The sequence below is a fragment of the Phalaenopsis equestris genome, unplaced genomic scaffold (genome assembly GCF_001263595.1).
Source record: "Phalaenopsis equestris unplaced genomic scaffold, ASM126359v1 Scaffold000250, whole genome shotgun sequence".
Classification (NCBI taxonomy): domain Eukaryota; kingdom Viridiplantae; phylum Streptophyta; class Magnoliopsida; order Asparagales; family Orchidaceae; genus Phalaenopsis; species Phalaenopsis equestris.
This window is the reverse complement of record NW_018164692.1, coordinates 1,095,116-1,110,886: the sequence shown is the minus strand read 5'-3', so window position 1 is coordinate 1,110,886 and position 15,771 is coordinate 1,095,116. Positions and strand designations below refer to the sequence as shown.

The 15,771-nt window shown below is 36.9% G+C and overlaps 1 protein-coding gene across 2 annotated transcripts in view; it reads left to right on the top strand.

The window, feature by feature from the left end:
* LOC110024145 (E3 SUMO-protein ligase SIZ1) overlaps positions 1-15,771 on the top strand; it is a 111,077-nt gene that overhangs the window by 33,314 nt on the left and 61,992 nt on the right. The window lies entirely within an intron of this gene.

Below are 15,771 nucleotides of genomic sequence, written 5' to 3'. Positions count from 1 at the left end.
ATGATTTTATAAGACTTGGCACATTGAACTAGGTCATACATTTTGGACAAATCTATGGGTTATCTGTATCTAGCTAAGGGTGCTTTTGTGGCGGCTGCTGTTGTTTTTTCAAGACGCTCCTGTAAAGTTGCTTCCTGGAGAAGCAGCTTTTCAGGAGCTGTTAGAAAGCTTATGATGAAGAAAAATGTGTCTGTTTGTGAGATCTGCTGTGATGTTGTTGTCGCTGCTGAGAAATACTGTTTTGCCCTTATATATGTAATATATTGGAATAAGTGCACTTTTTTAGATTATTCATAATTGAATAACAGAATGAGTTTGTATTGCTAAAAAACTGATAGTCCAATCCAAAATACTATAATACATAAAAAAAAGCTTAGCTACTTGAAACAAATGACTAAAATAACGAGAACAACAATGATAATTAGCATACCTAAAATGATGTTTAACTTAATTATGATGATCAAGTCTTCGGGACAATTTCCTCTCCATCCCTGCATTTCTCTTCAACTGATCACAGTTTAGAGGTACCTCGTCAGTGTCATCAACCCACCGGAAGTAGTCTTAATCTGGAGGAGTTCTGTTTTATTAGACAAGAATAAAATCTTCTCTTGTAGCTACCTTTCCTTCTAGACTGGTACTGAACACACCTGCACCACATTATAAAAGTGAAACTTTCGAATTGCTTGATGAACTTGAGCTCATATTTTCTATTATTATACTATTCTAATTAAAAACAATTAAGTTGATACAACGTTTGATTAATTCTAAAAAAATATAATTAGACTTAAAATTAAGAATTAAAGTTTATCGGTGCAAAAAATAAGAAAGGTAAAACACAGTTTGCTATATATTTTTCGACAAAATACATTGAGAGAAATACATGACGATGAAATATGAATCATCAACTACTAATAATTAGGTGATGCTACATAGGTAAGCTCATTACATTCACCAAAACATTAGTATTTTTCTCTCTCAACTCTAATATCTCCTCGACACCTTCTTCCTTAGAAGTATTGTATTCGTTCGTCCTACATTGCTCTTATTGCACCGAAGGTCCTGCTTGATGTTGGTTAGCTTCCTCAGGCATGTAACTAGGATCATCATCTAAGATCCCGAAATCAATATCATCTCGGGATGGATGTCTAAGTATAAAATTATGGAGTGCAGTTGTTGCAACAACTATCTTGATGTGTTTTTTCAAAAAAAAATGTAAGCATATCTCGGAGTATGACTCACTTCTTCAATGCAATGAACGCTCGCACAATAACACTGTGTAATGACGAGTGTCTTTTGTTGAACAACTCATTCCTCTCTATATTCACTTGGCTGCCGTGCTCAATGTTAGGGAGATGATATCTCGTGTCGGGAAATGAGTTAAAAAAAACTTCGTTGTGGTGAATATCCCGAATTGACAAGATAATACTTTACTGAATAACGATAACATTGCTAGATTAATTCAAACAGAAATATAATCTTGACGGATTAGTTAAAGACACCAACCTTGGGGAGGAATCAAGAATTTGTATTCGGGCCCCACCGGGTTGCAAATTTAAATATTTTGCTGTCATGTGCACTCCCTTTCCAACCAGCCATCACGAATGCGAAACACATGTTGAAATCATATACTGCTAATATGTTCTGTGTTGCAGCTCCACACCTACCGATATAGCCTATCTTATTCTTATTCTTCACTCGTGCTTCAACATTCGTTGCATCAATTGCTCTAATGCTGTTTTTATTATAAAAAAAGATATAATTTAAATTATTTATAACTTTCATTTAATTAATTGAAGGACGAATAAAGAGTAAGATCAATACGATGAAAAAATGACATGCACCTCAGATCACTACGAATTTTTCGAGGTGTTTGAGCAAAAGATGGGTCCAATGAGTTGACGATGTCCATAGCCATTTTAACTAGAGAATTAGCCCCGACATGAAAATACCCGCTGATTGTCTCTGCTGAGTGCTGGAAACGCTCAGAAGTTGGACGAATGAACTTAATGTGCGACATACTAAAGAACTTGATAGCTAGGACTTTTCAGGATGTAATTCACGAAAATTCATGCAAACCATATTTGGATTGCAATTCATCTAATAAATCACAGAAAATAGCTTTTGACATTTGGAACATTTTGTTAATCTGGCTTGGCATTAGTTCATCAACCCATTTGCCACTTGTATGACACAAGGTGTCTTACAAATGTGTCTCTGATAGTACTTATGAATTACACAAACTGTGGTGGTAATGACTGCAGCTTCCTCAACTCTCTCTATAATCTTCTCATTTGGTGGCTTTATTTGTCTGAAAGAATAATGTTAAATTTATTTCAAAAGAACGTATTATTCTCAATGCTGGTAAATACTCAAAATGCGTGCTATGAAAGTTTTAAAACTACGGAAATCCAAAAATAATCAAATGTCGGAAATAGTACACAAGCCATAGTTTACAACAAAAATGTCAAATACTACAAATATTTACTCTGCCATAGGACCAATAATTGAAAAAAACATGTGCATGACATCTAACTTGTCAGACTCTCTAAAAAATTACGGAGGTAAATAATTTTCTGTTTAGGGAGCAGGGTGAAAAAAGACTCTTGTTTGTTTCGATCCTCTAGGAAGTTTACCGCAAATAAGTATAGGGGCATGTCCTCGAAAATTTCTGGAATTTTGTCCAGTAGCTTCACAACATCTGCTATCATTGGGTATACATGGAGAGCAGTGCGGGCACTCGAAGTAATGCTGGTGCAGTTTGTCACCAGCTTTGATATCTGCTGGGATAGATGAGCTGACCCAACTTTACTTTTCTTTTTCTCATTTTGTGTGGAGGGTGCAGGTCGCTTGGAGTGACTTGACTCCCCTTGCTCCCTTTCTTCAGGTTGTTCCTTGTGGATCTCATTTGAACGAGCAAATTTAGGCTCATCCAAATTAGGGGTGGGCTTTTCTGTTGTGGCCCAGATGTCAACTCCTGTTGCTAGTATTTTGTTTCTTTTTCAGCACCAGGTCAATGCCAGAAAGTCTAAATTTTTTGCATTCGGTAAAACCTACAATTGATAAATTGGTCTTCTAAGATGCAAAATTTTAATTTAAGAAATATTGAATGTAAGATGTTCTACTTATTGAAATCTTCTCTTGCCACCACTCCACATGTGCATCAATTATTTTTTTTAATTGGGTCACATTTTAAGCCAGTGACCACTCTCTTGAACTCCTTCCAAAGTTTCCAATCCTTTTAAGCTGATCCTATTTATTCTTCTGCAGAGTTTTGTCGTACACTTTACTACTTCTTTCTTTAAGGAGTTTGTTTATATTTTGTCAGCCTTCTTTATTGAAATATGTTGTGGGTCTATTGTTCTTTTCTACTTCTTTTAAACATAAATCACATAAAGTTATCCTTGTCTTTCTATCCCAAATAGCGGATATCCCACCTTCTGTTTGTTTACCCATCTAATGTCTAAGTAAAAAAAAAAAAGATGTGTCGACATAATTTAGCTTGTAAAACAACGATACATGAACAAACATGAATATGTCAAATAAAAAGGAAAAGTAGAGCTCAAAATCAGTTCATAGATGTCAAAGATAACTCCATCCATGATCACCAATTGTGTTATGTAGGCATAAAGACCAGACACTTTCTGTGTGAAATTAACATGACCATTTTTTTTTGACATTCACTTTTGATAATCAGTTGAGCTATTTTTTTTTTCCATCATCACTACTAAAAATTTCACAAGAAATTTGAAATGTGTATATCAAATCACATTTTGAAAGCCTCATCGTAAACGAAAACTAGGCAACCAACGACTCGACAAAGCATCCGAAGTAATAAGAACATATAAATGATCCAAGCAAACTAAGCAATGCTCATCTGTTTGCTTCAGATTTCTCTCTTGTTTTATTTTGTTTGGATAGAAATGTGACCACTAGTTTTTGGTTTTTTTAGAAATTATGCTGGCCGAATTGCTTACTCTTTCCTCCTCATTGTGGAATAATATTTTTGGGGGAAAATTTTGAGCACTGTTTTCCTTTTTTGTAGTTTTCTTCTACTGAGACTTTTATAAATAGAACTATATATGTTTTACGACATATTTGAGGATTGCATGATAAATATGTTAGCAACATTCTTACATGTTATGATCAATCAATAGAAGCAATGACATGAAATATAAATAAACATTGTTCTTCTATTTATTTTAGAATTTTTTGGTGTACTTGTTATGCATATCCAAGCACTAATGCGAACCCTCTGAATGCATGCCTAATATGATACCTTAACCAATTTTATGTTTCTATCGCGCTGGCCAAATTTGGATCCTCGAGGCAACAATTAGAGCTCAGTGAGATCTCTTAACCAAAGAAGTCTCCATCCAAAATCACCGTTTTCCCAAGTCGATCAAGCACTCGAACGTGTTTTCTGGCGATAGGTAGTATCTGTGGGAAAATCCAGCAAATTTAAAATTGACAAGTGGTAATCGGTTGAGCCATTTGATAGTTATTTTCCATCATCTCTCTAAAGAATGTTTGAATGTCATCCCCTATTTGACATCTTATTCAACATATATTCTTAGTGAATGCATATGCATGATAGGTACACATAAATTTATGAAAGAAACAAATCAATAATGTTGAAATGTATTACGTTCTAAAGCTTCTACTGTTTGATCATGCAAACTTCAAATGTATAGCAGAACATATGCAATTCTATTCTTGAAAGTCTTAACAAAAGAAAAAGATTAAAAATGAGGAATCAATTCTTAACATTCTCTCCTCTAGATATTAGTCCACAATGAGGAGGCAAGAGCATGTAATTCGCTCAGCATAATTAGTTCGAAAAACTTAAAATCAGTGCTCACATATCTATCCAAATAAAATAAAATAACAAAGAAATTTGAAACAAAGAGATGAGCATTAGTCATATATATTTTCTCCCATTGCCATACTGATTGATCAGAACAAGCTAGGATGCTGCTAACTTATCTATCATGCAAATTGAAAATGTACAACAAAACATATACAAATCTATTTATAAACGTTTCAACAGAAGAAGACTACAAAAAAGAGAAACAATGCTCAGCTTTCTCCCCAAAAAAATATTACTCCACAATGAGGAGGCAAGAGCAAGCAATTCAGACATCATAATTTTTTCATAAAAACTGAAATTCGGTGCTTACATTCAAACAAAATAAAACATCGAAGAAATATGAAACAAACAGACGAGCATTGTTCATATATAATTCTTCTCATTACTTCTGCTGATTTCAGCAAAACAGATAAAGATGCTGCTAACTTATCTATCATTCATATTTCAAATGTACAGTAAATAATATGTAATTTTATTCATAAAAGTCTCAGTTATAGAAAACTAAAAAAATAGCTCTCAACATTCTGAACAATTCGACCAGTATAATTTGTCAGAAAAAAATGAAAACAAGTGCTCATTTAACTATCCAAACAAAGTAAGCTGATAAAGATATCTGAAATAAATAGATGAGCATTGCTTATATATATGTCACCTCATTGTTTCTGCTGATTAATCAAGTCATGTAAGGATGCTGCTAACTTATATATTATGTAAATTTTCAAATGTGCAACAAATAACATAATTTGTCAAAAAACTTAAAACCAGTGCTTATATAACTATCCAAACAAAATAAACCAACAAAGATATCTGAAACAAACTGATGAACATTGCTCATATATATTTTACTCCATGAATTTTGTTTATTGATCAGAAAAAGTAAAAATGTTGCTAACTTTTCTATCATGCATACTTCAATTGTGCGGCAAAACATATGCAATTCTATTTCTAAAAGTATCATATAAAGTAATGACAAGTAGTGCTCAACATTTTCCCCAAAATATTACTCACACTAAAGAGGAAGCAAGAGCAAGCAATTCAACCAACATAATTTGTCAGAAAAACTAAAAAACAGTGCTCATATAACTATCCAAACAAAATAAATCAACAAAAAAAATTAGAAACAAACAAGTTAGCATTGCTCATTATATATTTCACTCCATTGCTTTATTGATAGATCATAATAGTTAAGGATGCTGCTAACTAATTTATCTTGTAAATTTTAACTTTACATCAAAGCATATGCAAGACGCCTAGAACACCGAAATTTTCACAAAGGAAACAAGAAAGAGGTAGGCTGCGAATGAAGCTTAAGAAAACATAGGAGAAAACTAACTTGGAAGGTTGCAACAAGTTGTCGGCACCAAACGGAGGGAGGGGAGCTAAACCAGGTTTCAACACTAGCGATACGGGTTAGAAATGAGTGTCGCGGGTATATGCGAGGATTTGGAGTAGGATTATCGGGTATAGATCATACTAGTGTAGCGTAGGCGATAAAGGGGGAATCAAACGCCGCTTCTGCTTTTCCAAGATGTAAAAGATGCAAAAACTCCGTAGCAACAGGGTCCCAAACGAGCCCTAAATAATTTGAGCTAACTTGTGAATCCCAAACATCAACTAATTTTGTCGACCCAAAAATTTTAAAAAATTAAACACCATATTCAAAGTGTATGGCCTTTAATGTAATCAATATGTTTTCTAAAGCAGTACCTAACTTGATATTTATTTTGTGATGAACCTTAAATAATTTTGGAAGGGTTGTTTATCCTGGACATGATAAATACCATATTTATTTTTATGATAAACCTCTTGTTTATTTGCTACAACAAAACTTTTGTCTTCTAATTGATATTCACCACCGTGAATCCCTTTGCTTATCCAATACACTCCTCTCTCACAGAGAAACTCCCATATTGGCATACAACATCTTTTGGTCCCATATTCTTTTTCCTACATTCTCTCTTTACTCATTTCTTCATTTTGAGTCCTTTTCCCACTGTCCTACATCTTCCTATCTAAACTTCATGGATCTCTCTCTGCATACCTTCTCTCTCTACTCACTGATGTTGGGCGTCGTTTGCGCTCTAGTCACAACAAACATCGTGAGGGCCACATGATCGGTTCAGTTTAGGCAAAGGAAGGACCTACCGGTTCTTCCAACTATGATGTTCCCTCCTATTGGGAGCGGGGCCCACTCATGTTTGTCATAGTTCTATATAAGTGTTATTTGTTGTGTTTTAGGGTTCTTAGCTCAGATTTCTGTCAGGATAGACACTAACATCTAGTTTTCCCCTCTGAGGGCAGTATCTAAAAGCGAATTGCTTCAATTGTGACTTGTCTCGAAGGTATGTCTATCCGTCCCCAAGTTACTCACCAATTTCTCTCTCCAGTCGCCAACCAGCTGTTAGCGCCTCCAGCTAGCCCCCAACTTTGTTGCCATCTTTCCCAACAACCCACACAGCCTTTTCAATCAACTACTACCCCTTCCCAGCCTTCCTTGCAACCTCCCCAACTGATTGCCCCGCCGCTGGCGACATTCCAACTACTACCCCATTCCTGACGTCATCGTTTTCGCCCTTCCCCCTTGCTTCCCTCAAACCTGGCAGTCCTCACACATTGTCCTCTGACAACTACTTATTGTCCAACCTCGGGAAAACCTTTGCCTTGTTGTTTTTGCCAAGCATCTTTTCCACCCCCGCACCACCTTTCAAACTCTCAACTATCACCACTACCATCCCAAGATCCACCCTCGTTGAAAAATTGAAGTTACACCCTATAAAGTATATGTTATGGTGGCAGCTTATACATGAGGCCATACCAACTAAACAACCGTTGGCCCGACGCAATTTGGAAACCAACTCATCCTCCCCGTGAGGTTGCAATCAGATAGAGGATAATGACCATATTACTTCCAAATCTAAGTTGTTGTTGGCGGTTGTATAGGTATTCTCTAAATGGGGAATTTTTGTTCCTATCTTTGATGTGATGGAGGATCTTTGCTCCAAGATGGAGGTACTCCCAGACAATCAGGGGGTGTTTGCTAAAATTCTTTTTCTATTCTGTCTAACAATGCTGGTGGGCACATAATGTTAAAGTTCATGTCTGATCCTTTGGCATGCCGACGGTGATTTCATCGACCATCCTCTCTTCCTTTCTTATGCCCATTTGGTGGACTCTCCTACCGCGAGCAATGGGGTATCTTTCAGCAACATTAGTCATTTTCTCGTTTATTTTGGTACACCCCCACCCCCACCCCATTGGTCCTCCTTCCCAATGGGCAAGCTGGGATTTGTATTGTCATTCGTGATGAGGTCGGGCAGGTTATTGTTGCGGCTGGACTTACTCTCATTGGGTTTCTTTGCAAGTGGAATGTGAAGCGGCCCTTTTTCTGCATCAACTTCTCCAATTTTGGCTGTTTGAGGTGAATGGGATCATTGTCGAGGGTGACAATGCTTTTGTTATTAAGCGACTCCAAGATAGCATGAAGGCATAGAAATGGAAAGCCCAAATGGATAATGGATTGGATATTGCTTTTCTTTTTGACTTTAAACATGTTTTGTTTTTTCATACTCATTTTTGTGCTAGGGTAGCTTTGGATATGTCTTTCTTTTGGGAGACTCACACCTGTGACTCCGATTTTTTAGCGTGGTTGAGGATGATGCCAACCATGCTAGTTCTTTTGTGTAGCTTTTATAGCTCTTTTTGGTACTTTTATTTTGTTTTAATACAAAATGCACACCTTTCAAGGATATACCCTCGTTAAGTGTTTGTGTTGCGTCAGTTGCTACTTTCCATTTCTAGTATTGTGTTGTTGTTATTTCCTATTCTATTTGTCTGTTTGTAAGTCTATATTTGAGTTTTAATAATTATATTTATTTTTCTTATTGCGTTTGGGTTAACTCTGGTATCATCTTGTATCAGGGCTACCCTAACCCTCATCTTATTTGTGGATTTCTAGCTTCCACCATACCCAAATCTATCTCTTCCCCCTCCAATTTTTTCTCTTCCCACTTTACATCACCATTACACACCCAAACCCTAATAAGGCCTCTGAGGAGACAAGTGTCATACTCCGATCATGAGTTTACCGTTGAAGAGGTACAACGACAACTCTATCCAGTGCTACAACAGCTCGATGAAATCAAGGAGACATTATCCAGAAGATTTGACATGAAATACTGGAGAAACTAAAATTTTAAAGTAAAGGTAGATTTTCCATTTTTCAACGGCCACGTGGATCCGGACGAGGTCAAGTGGCTTTGGATTTTTGAATGTATTTTGGAGTGTTAGGACATCCCACCAAATGTAATGGTGAAACTAATTGCGAAAATTTAAGTACGCATCTCAATGGCTGGCGAACTTGAAGGTTCTTTGACAACTTGAAGAGAATAGTAAAATTACTACCCAATCCACGATGAAACGGAAGATGTAGCGCTTGTCCTTACTAGCTCACTGCAGACCAGATGTTTAGATACAACTTTAAAAGTGGAGAGACCACATCACCGATTGACCACCACATCTTATATGCAGAGCTCAACCCCATGACTATACAACCAGAGTACACCCATGGGAATATCCAAGCTGGATCCCGACTGAGGAGACATTAGTTCATTGTGAACAGAGAGTACTAATCTGCATTCATAATTTCGTCCCAACCAGGAAGTGCTTCAAGTGCCACAGATTTGGGCATATTGAATTATATTGCATGACATAGAGAATGATTTCTTTCACTGATTATGAAGCAGTTGTTGTAATACACAATGATCTAGGAGATGATGAAGATTTCATAAAGGATCTTTAACCTCTAGTAGACAAGAAAGAAACTCTAGTCATTCCAACTAAAGTTAGGACAGTGACTCCAACTGAATTAATCTTGGTAGTGCTAGAAGGTAATGAGTTTGACATAATGGACGTTCATACAGAGTATGAGGTTGTGGTGCCTCAAACTACATTTTTGCACAGGTTCGGATGAGTATCAACACGACTAACATTGGATGTCCAAGAGGACCATGAGTTTGAGGGGTTGATATAAGACACATGAAAATTTCAGATTAAAAGGTTTCAGAATTACTACCCAATCTACGATTAAACATGGGTGGCAATTCTTACTAGCCCACTTCGAGCTAGATATTCAGATCAAACTTCATATGTGGATAGACCACAACACCGGGCGACCACATCTTATAGGCAAAGTGAAGACCTCTTGATCATACAACCAGAGTACGCCCAGAGAAACATCCAAGCTTATCTCGCTTGAGGTAACACTAGTTCAGAGTAAACAAAGGGAACCAATTTACATTCTAATTCCGCCCTAATCAGGAAGTGTTTCAAGTGTCATGGATTTGAGTATATTGAATCAACTTGCATAACAAGGAGAGTGATCTCTTTTACTGATCAAGGAGCAGTTGATGTAATACACAATGATTCAGGAGAGGATGGAGATTTCATAAAGGATTCTTAACTTCTAGTAGACGAGGAAGAAACACTAATGATTCCAGCCGAACTCAAAAGAGAGACTCCAACTGAATTTAACTTTGGTGGTGCTGGAAGATAATGAGTTATATTTTTGTAGTCGTTCGGATAAGCATCAACAAGACTGACATTAAATATCTAAAAGGGTTGTGAGTTTGAGGGGTTGATACTAGACACATGACGACTTCAGATTAGAAGATTTCAAAATTTTCAGATATATAGCCGACCTCTCTAGTTATTTTTTCTGAGGGAGGTCCAACATATTAGAGATGAGAAGCTCTTAGACTACTTCTGGGAAGATTTCAGTACAGTCAATTAAACAGTGTGCCCATTGACAAAAGATCAGGCAAGCGGGATAACTCGTAGTGTTAGAAATTGTCCTAGGAGTTTAGTGGGAAAGAACATCTTATAGTGGGATCCAGTTCCTTTTAGAGAAGAAGAAGCCTCTCTTGAGTGATTGCTAGTTTGAGTTGCTTAGCCTACTATAGATTTCATTGTAGAGTTAGTCCTTCATACGTACTTTTTTACTAGATACAATCAGACAAGTACGAGGAGTGGAAGAAGCCAATTATAGATTTGATGATTCAAGACTTGGTTCATGAGGATACCTATTCACATGTAGCTCCAACTCCATTTTTGCCAAAAATGATTGGATATTTATTCTACTAGGATATGCTTTGGAACGATAATGCTTGTAGGATTGACATATCGGAAGATTGCTACATTTGTTTTAGCAAAGTGCTTGATTTGACTCCGTACTACGAGAACACAGAAGTTTCGATAAATGAAGCCGAAGCTCCCTCAAACCGAGGAGACTGATTGTAGGAGCCATTCGTGCCCCGGTTGCAACGAACTTCGCCAGTGGCACAAGATTGGTTCTATCTAGGCAAAGGAGAGATTGACCGGTCCTTCCAAGTTGATGTTCTGTCCTATTCTGTCAGGTCAACCAACGACATCAGGTTTTCCCCTACGAGGGTTGTATCCAAAGGAGAGAATGTGCTCTTGCTGTAATTCGTTATGAGGTGGTTTCTATTGGTCTCCAAATTGCTCCTCTATTCCTATAACCTCTAGCTGCCAAGTTACTCGTATAGCTTCCAACAAGCCGCCAACCTCACTGCTACCCTCCCCAATAGCCTACGAAACCCTCCCAATTGACCGCCGTCCTTTCCCAGCCTTCTTCAAAACTTCCCCCACTAATTGTTCTGCAGCCGACGAGCTTCCGATCCTGTTCCCGTTGCAGCCACCGCCGTTTCCGCCCTTCCCCATTGCTGCCTTCAACCCAGCTAGCCCTCACTCATTGTACGCCGACTGTCCGGCTCTGAGGAAAGCGCTGTCTTGTTGTTTTTTGCTTGCCAACCGCTACCTTTCAAACCTTTACTAACAATCACCAATATCCCGGGATCAACCCTCATTGAATGTTTGTATCACGCCAGTTACTACTTTTTGTATCGTGTTGTTATGTCCTATTTCAATTAGTTGTTTGCAAGTCCACATTTGAGTTTCAGTAATAATATTTGCTTTTTCTATCACTGTTTGGGTTAACTCCTTTTCTATCTCTAAAAACTTGCAAATCTCTCTTTTTCTCTTTCCACCCTTTCTTGAAACTCTAAAATAGTTTATAAAGAAATTTTATATTAAAAAAATGTCCTACCAATTGTCATGTGACAGCTTACCACGGTGTTGTAGCTGCCACAGTACCGCGGGAATAGTTACCTCGGTCAACATATTGAATAAATTCCGTTTTCCTTTTTTATGCTTTATTTCTTATTATCCTTCATTCATTTTTAATCCATTCCTATATATATATATGTGTTGTATTAGGTTTGGAAGTCAGTTATTTGTGTGTTTTGTTTAGGACAGCGGTCGACGTCCGTTCTTCTCCCTTTGAGTGTTGTATCTAAGGGAGTGGCTGGTGTTCTGGCCGCATCTTTCTCCCAAGGTGGTAATTATTTTCTTGATTGTTTTCCGCATCATCCCTAATTTGCTTCCAGTCGCCTTACATTGCCGCAGCCTACCCCAAAAAGCCGTCTGGTGCTGTTTCCCTACTGTTTCTCATCTTCCAGCAGCTGTTGCCATCTGCATTTCGGCTTGGTGCCGCCATCCCGGACAGCGTGGACCCGTTCCAGCAGCTCCAGCCGTTCCTATTACTGCTATTGCTGTTACCCTGCTGTCCCAGACTTTTCTAACAGCTGACAGCCCTCACAACTGCCCCAAAACCACTCTCCCTTGCTGCTGCCATCCCCAAACAACAAACTGTTGCTGTTTGACTAGCTATTCCTTGCTGTGCACCAGCCTACCTTGCTGCTGCCACCCAAAGAGCAAGGTGTCGCCGCATGTCTTGCTGTCATCTTGCTACTGTTTTTGTTATTTCCTGCGTGCTGCCGCCTTGGACAGGAAGCGATTATTGTTGTTTCATTGTTTCCCCGCCGTCCAACTCCTCCTCTACCTTGCCATTACTTTTCCAAACCCACTTTGATCAACACCACCACCTCGAGATCCCACCTTAGTTTGATTGTTTGTGTTGTGTCTGTTGCTATTTGAGATTTCCGGATGTCGCGTTGTTGTATTTTTTTCTTTCTAGTTTGTTGATTGTAACTGCCTATATGTTTTCGGTATTAATATATGTTTTTTTTATTGTGATTTGGGTTATTTCCGGTATCAAATTGTCCACTTAATATTACACACTGTATTAAACTGGTATTAGAGGAAATTTTGAAGCTTTTTTTTTCCTTTTCTGCTCTCTTTTGATCTTTCATGAGAGACGATATGTCATCACATTTTGATTCAAAATCAGATTGGAGTTTCTTGATGATCGCAAAATGATGATTGGTGATCAATAGCCTAAAAGGAATCTTCTCTTAAGGATTGGTTTGGCTGCGCTCTTTATAATTTAGGGGAAACCTTGAATTACAAATTAGAATCGATTTTAGGGAATATTTGCAATTTAATATCCAAGCTATGGAAGCCCCACAAACATCTGTTAGATTTAAATTTTCATTCAAATTCCAACCTGCCAGCTTAAACTTTGGAGGGCGCTTCTACTTTATTTATTAAGTGAGATTAAGTGAAATCTATTCATTAAAAAAAAAAAAAAACACTTTCTGAAAGATAATAAGAGTTCACTAACTTGCTTTGGCATGCCTCTATATAAACTTAAATATAAACAACTTGAATTGACTGCTAGCCTTTGCTATTTGAATTGTTTTTTGATAACCCTCTTTATTCAACAAATAATTATGTAAATTAGGTCAAAGTTATCTTGCTACAATTATATGAGCATTATTGTATATTAGTTGACATGCTCATTATGTTTGTGTTTGATACTTTGATAGTTAGTTTTAGCATATTTCTTGTCATGTCTATGAATATCATGGGAAGAATGGCTGATGGACTGAAGGAACTAGCAGCGTGGTTGAAATTATCATGGATGCAGGAGGCGTGATTTGAATTTGTTGCAGTAATCCCTACAACTGATCAATCAAAGCTTTTAAATAAAAACTAATAATATTATATATATCACACAAGTGCTAATGTTCATCGAGATTCACATACTTATTATGATGTTGAATATTCTAATAAATCCTATCATGAAGAAAATATTTTAGCATCTGAATGTACCCAATTTTTTTATGGCTTTTTAAATTGTTTAGATGATTAGAATTTTTTTTTTTGCTATCAGATATTTGACTTGCAATATGTTAGAATTACTAAAGTGAAGTTCATAGAATTTACTAAAAGTTTTTTGGAAGAATGCTGAAAATGATAGTAAATGCTTTAATAGGCATTATATTTCTATTATCACAATACAAAATCTTCTAAGACATAATATGCATGAACATTATATCTTTGAAAATTTCGTTGAACAACTTGAAAAATTCAGAAGACTGATATTATCTGAGAAAATATTGGAAAAGAAAAATCTTATAGAAATTCAGACGAGAGAATAAAATGTGCATGTTGTTTTGATCTTGAGGAATTAGTTATAAGCATTTTCCATCAAAAGCTTGAATGATTATTTAGTCTATTATATTAATGGACTTTGATTTGATATTATGAACCACATGACAAATTATTATTCCGAAATTTAGATGAATCTTACAAGAGTGCTTAAAGATTGAAAGATTTTATTGAAATTCCTAGTTAGCAGCATTACATTATTATCTAATATTTTATGTGTAGCTCTTTCTACTCTCAAACCATGACCTGATAGCGGGCTTCGTGGTAATTAGTACCCACACAGCCCAATCTCAAACTCTTTCTCCAGCCATAACTTTGTCATCTAAGCAAATTTGTTCTTGCTCTTGAAACCTAATTTTAAAGCAAGGAACCTATCATGGATGATGAAGACCCAGGATTGGAAGTGGATTTGCATATGCAAGATGATTATAAATTTGATTCTACATCAGATATTGACCTGAACTAACACTTGGCATACACAAGGGCTTTTATCTGAAATTAAGCTTCAACCATTAATAAAGTCTTAACTTAAACTGACATTTAATCAAAACTTGAACATAAGCCTTCATTTGAACTTGTTTTGGAACTAAATCGTTTCTAAAATTAATTTTAAATTTGAATTTTACTTTATCTCTGAATCAATTAAAAAATTTAAACTTGAATCTAAAGCTAAGCATGAAATGTTTACTGATTTAACTCTTACCAATTTATCTATACTATCGTGCATGATATTGAACTTCTTGGTTTTACTTTTGGTTCGAACGTTCATCTAAAAAAACCTCGTGGAATTTTTAAACTCCAGCAGCATATCAAATGATAGATTGACAAAGTTTTTCTAATCAGAGGTATGAATAATTGTATATCAAATTTGATATTTGGATTTTACGAAGGATGAATCATTGCATCTACTAATTGCATCATTGGCTTATTATTTCAAAGAAATAGTTTGACTTGAAGATTTACTTTCCATTGTTATGCTGATATCGATGATGAGATTTAGTGATCGCTATTTAGAAACTGTTGACCTCAATTTTCGTGAGGACTAGTATTCCTCGTAGGAGTTAGGATCTAGCCTTAGGGGTCTCCCTGCGACTATCTTAGAACCTTAGAAGTGGGACCCGTCTCGTTTTAGTTCGACCCGCTTCCGTCCCTTTCTGGAGTTTCACGTGTGCGGTATCGACTTCTAACACTTAGAGGATGAAACCGACATGAGGAAGCCCAAAATGGATTTCTATAGGACCTTTCCGAGCTTTAGGTTGACCTTCTGCACAATTCGCACTCCTGCGCGCACCAGCTTCGCAATTCGGAGAGTCGACGTGTCCGATCTCCGCAATTCACATTGCCTCCGCTGTTACTTGTCGAATGCTCGAGTTAACCACTTGTGACGATCGATCGCGGGTCAATATTTGGTGAAATTTGAATTTCGACGCGTTTTGACCCGATTGTCGACGACGTCGTCCGAGCGACCCCGGATGACG